The 4589-nt window shown below is 44.2% G+C and overlaps 2 pseudogenes; both read right to left on the bottom strand.

The window, feature by feature from the left end:
- Window positions 1-413: 413 nt before the first annotated feature.
- Window positions 414-2278, bottom strand: LOC103304307 (protein SET-like; annotated as a pseudogene).
- Window positions 2279-3171: 893 nt separating this feature from the next.
- On the bottom strand, window positions 3172-3942 carry LOC114229550 (neugrin-like; annotated as a pseudogene).
- Window positions 3943-4589: the final 647 nt, after the last annotated feature.

The following is a 4589-nucleotide window of genomic DNA, read 5'->3' as shown; positions in this document are numbered from 1 at the left end:
AGGTATAGGTATAGGTATAGGTATATATATAAAGAGAGAGAGAGAGAGAGGCCCAGTGTATGAATTCGTGCATGCATCATCATCTTCTTCTTCCCCGTCTTCATCATCCATGTCAGGAACCAAGTAGTACTGTAAAGGGTTTGGTCAAGCCGAAACCAGTTTGGCTCAGTGGATAGAGCATCGGTCTGTGTACTGAAAGGTCCCAGGTTAGATTCCGGTCAAGGGCATGTACATTGGTTGCAGGCACATTCCCAGTGGGGGTTGTGCAGGAGGCAGCTGGTCGATGTTTCTCTCTCATCGATGTTTCTAGCTCTCTGTCCCTTTCTTTTCCTCTCTCTAAAAAATCAATTTTATATATATATATATATATATATATATATATATATATATATATATATATATAAAGGTTTTGGTCAAATGTCATCTTTGATGACTTCTCCTAACTCATCTGCACCTGCATCAGAATGATCAGTAAACCAGGTAAAGAATCGCTCTGGTTCCTCATGCTGTCTCTTCCTGCTGGCTTTATTCTGTCTTTGACTTGAACGTTTCATCAAATCCTTTTTAGATTTCCATTTGATTTCAGTGGACTTTGTCAATGGATCACCACTCTCATTCAGATGAAACTCTTTGGAGAGAACTTTATTTTCAAAGTAAGGATTTTCATCAAAATAAAAATCTATTCTGTAACCTATTTTCATACCTTCAAATTCTCTCACTTCAACTCTTGTCAAATAATGCAGTGCCTCTTCATTCTCTTCCCCAAGCAGTGCAGACACTTGTGGATGGTTGACAAAAGTTGGTACCCCAAAATTAGGGATTTTGGCCATCAATTTTGACCTCTACTGAAAAAAATGGTTGGTGGAGTTTGTTATATTTCTGTTCTATTTTCAAAATCTCCTCACTGGCTTGTTTATTAAGTCTGTCTATGTCATTTTGTACTTCATCAATATGTCCAATCGCTTCTTGCTGTTCGTTTTCTCCCTTCGGCACTACCAGAGGGGTCTGCTTCTTCTCCTGCTTGGGGGCTGGAGCCAGTTTCGGTTTCTTTGTTTGAGGTGGGAGCTAGGATTGGCGTTTGGGGGCCATGCTGTGAGGCAAGTCCTAGGATCTGATCAATGGGAAGTCACCAGGCTCAAAGGTGTGCTGAGCACTCACTTTTTCAATTTTTCAAATGAATTTAGGATTTAACCAATAGGAGGGCAGTTCAGCATCTAAGACATCTCTACTCACTTCACCCGTTCCTTAAGGACTCAATTGGTTTCTTTTCCATTTGGAACTATACAGTATGTTTTGAATACTGGAATGAAAATTGTTTTTCTCACATTTTATCTTATTCACAATTTAATGCCCACTTGCATGATACACTTTTAAGTTAGATCTGTGTTTCTAACCTTCTCCACTATTTATTCCTGGTGGTAAATACTCTCATCATGATTAGTTTCAAAGTGACCTAATATTGGCACTGAACATTGGCCTGCTAGGATATTTCAGTAGCACATCATTATATTTTATTACAAACATGCTGATGCATTTAGGTACAAATATACTCCAGAACATTCATGATAAAATAGTAAAATAATTGGAAGTGGCAAGTTTTAATTATTTTTTAACTTTTGATGTAAGTGTAATTGATTTAAAATATATATTCAAAACTATATTTTTATTGATTTCAGTGAGGAAAGGAGGGGGGATAGAGAGAGAGAGAGAGAGAGAGAGAGATGAATGATGAGATAGAATCACTGATACGCTACCTCCTGCATGCACCACAATATGAATCCAGTCCACCACCTGAGCATGTGTCCTGACCAGGAATTGAGCAGTGACCTGCAGGGTCATAGGTTAACACTGAACCACTCTTGCCCGGCTCTGCTAAGATTTTCAGGGATCCCACACAACCTGCAACCAGGGTAGCAATGAGCAGTGGCAGCTCGTCCTGGCCTAACCCCTGAATCTGCGTTCAAGGCCTCCTTTACTGGCAATGCCCAGTGAGCTAACAGCAGCCTCGATTTGGCTTATTTATTTCCCCACAATGTTTCTAGAGAGTCAAAGGAGCCTGCTGTTTCCTGTTCTATCTCTCTGCTGCTTCCTGTTCTATCATAAGGCCTATGTTTTTTCATTATCCCCAGTTTTAATTAATGTACCCCCAAAATATTCTGAACTTGGGCAGTGAAATCGTTTCGAACATGAAGTAATGAACTCTAACACTACACACCAAGGTGAGGCCGACCTCCTCCAGGCTGCTTCCTGTTCCCGAACACAGGTGTGCCTGGGACATCTTCTACGAAGCAGACCAAGGCATGATTTTGCTTAGAGGACCTGGGAGATAACGTGATGGTCTTCACTCAAATTGGTGTTGTTGAATCAAATCAATTTTAACACTCTTCTTTTTTTATTGATTTTTTAGAGAGAGAAGGAGACAGAGAAACATCAATGATGAGAGAGAATCATTGATCAGCTCTCTCCTGCATGCCCCCTACAGGGATGTAGCTCCCCAACCTAGAAAAGTCCCCTGACTTGGAATCCAACTAGAGATACCTTTTTTCATGGGTCCATGCCCAACCACTGAGAAATGCCATGTGGGCAAATGATCTTTTTTATTGTTGGCTCTATTACCAATAGACCCAATTTCCCCCATCCTCATCCCCCTTTGCCTCCCTCTACCCTCCCACCACCATTTCTAGGCACTCAGCACAATATTGTCTATGTCCATGAACTATGAATATATGTATATACTTATTTTATTGCTGCATTTCACTTTACTTTGCACAAAATGAATACAACCATTTGATTAAGCAGCTCCAGAACTGTTAGTGTTCATTAATCAAGAAGTAAAGAATGTCAGAAAGAACACTTTTCAATTCCTCCCATACACATATTGTAAAAACAACAAACTCCTAACATATGTGACACAAGCTGGTTTTGACACAGAGAAAGCCTAAGCAAGAATGGTGAGTACTGAATATCCACATGGTCAGACCAGGAGCCATGCTCCAAGAGCTAGACTACACCTAGCCTTTTTTTCACGCTGCCCGCATATACATCTGCCCTGTGAAGTTCACAGTCCCTTGTCAGATTGAAATCCAAGCGGCTCTTTCCATTTTCAGGCTCATCATTTCCAAGGTGGACAATCCACACACAGAAATCCAGGCAGCTCCAATATGATCGCTCAGCTGTATTTTACATGACACCTCCACCAGCCAGGCTCCCGGTCAAATTCTGTACAGGAAGTTCCCATTGTCGTCAAAGAACTCTCGCCCCCTCTGCGCTACCTTGCTGCTGAAGTTCTGCTCACCCACTTCTCTTGCCTTCAATGCTTCCAGCTCCTTCGCACTTGGCAATCCATCGCTGTCAGTGCCTCTGGTGCCCTCACACCCACTGGTGGAGTACTTCTGCAGCTCTCTGTGCTGACCTTGGGCTGCAGCAACAGACACAAAGCTTTCCTTCTCCAGGCTCTGGACTCCTTTATTCCTTCCCTTCTGTCTCCTCAGGGTGTTTGTACTCTGAGTATTCGGTTCTGTCGCCCTCAAAGCTGTGATGTGAAAATAATTAATTAATTAATTAATTTAAAAATTTTAAAAAGCTGTACTGTGACCATGGCTTTGGGATGAGGCTTCAGCTCCTGACACAGGGTGGCCTGCAGAAAGCAGCTCCCAGGCATACCCAGGGCCTGGAAGCTGGTGGAGCGAGTGGGCAGGCCCAGCTTTCTGAGGGACCTTTTGATCCTGCTTCAGTGTCTTCTCCAATGTGGGCACAAACTTGCTTTTTAAAACCTTCTGATCACATCGGAGCTAACATCCAAGCCTTCAGCCAATCTGCGAACTGACCAGGACTCTGGAAATTCTTCATGTAAATACCGGATCTGCTCCCTGGCTTCATGGTCAGAGTCCTGGGCGGGGTCCCTCGGGGCTCCATTTGCCTCTGAATTTTCTGGAACAGGATGGCTTTTTCTGTCATCTCAGTGCGCTGGGAGAGAGAACCAAAGGCAGAAGCCATACGTGGGAGCAACATGGGTGGTTGAAGCGTCTCAGCTGAATCAGGGGGCGCCCAGCCCTCGTCTCTTTGTTCATGAAAGATGAGACAGAGGGCTGGAGACCCGGACACAGACTTTATTAGAGGACAAGACCCCTGCCGGGCTGCCTCCCAAAGGAAGAGAGCACGTGTGCAGAGGTGAAGGCGACTTTTGAGGGGAGGAAAGGGAAGGGATGGGGCTTAGGGTACTCGGCACATGCTGATTGGTGGTTTCATGTAAGGCACATGATTAGGGACTTAGGATTCGGGGGTTAGGGTATTTGGCAGGTGCTGATTGGTGGTTCAATGTACAGTCCATATAAGGTGCTTGGTTAGGTGCTCAGGAGTGTTTGGGCTACAGGTGGAGTTTACGACATTCTCCATCCATCAGTTGGGGAAAGGGAGGATCTATCAGTTCACTGCCCCGGAAATCTAACACCTACAACAGCAGCCCCTGAGGAAGGCGAGCTTTCTAAATGGGCGATGAAATACGTCCCTGGAGAAGGAACCGTGGTCCCAAAGGAGCTGAACACCGGCCCCTGTGCCTCTGATGAGGGAAGAAGCAAGGCCCTGCTTCA

The sequence above is a fragment of the Eptesicus fuscus genome, unplaced genomic scaffold (assembly GCF_027574615.1).
Source record: "Eptesicus fuscus isolate TK198812 unplaced genomic scaffold, DD_ASM_mEF_20220401 scaffold_55, whole genome shotgun sequence".
Taxonomy (NCBI): domain Eukaryota; kingdom Metazoa; phylum Chordata; class Mammalia; order Chiroptera; family Vespertilionidae; genus Eptesicus; species Eptesicus fuscus.
This window is presented reverse-complemented; position numbering and strand designations above follow the sequence as displayed.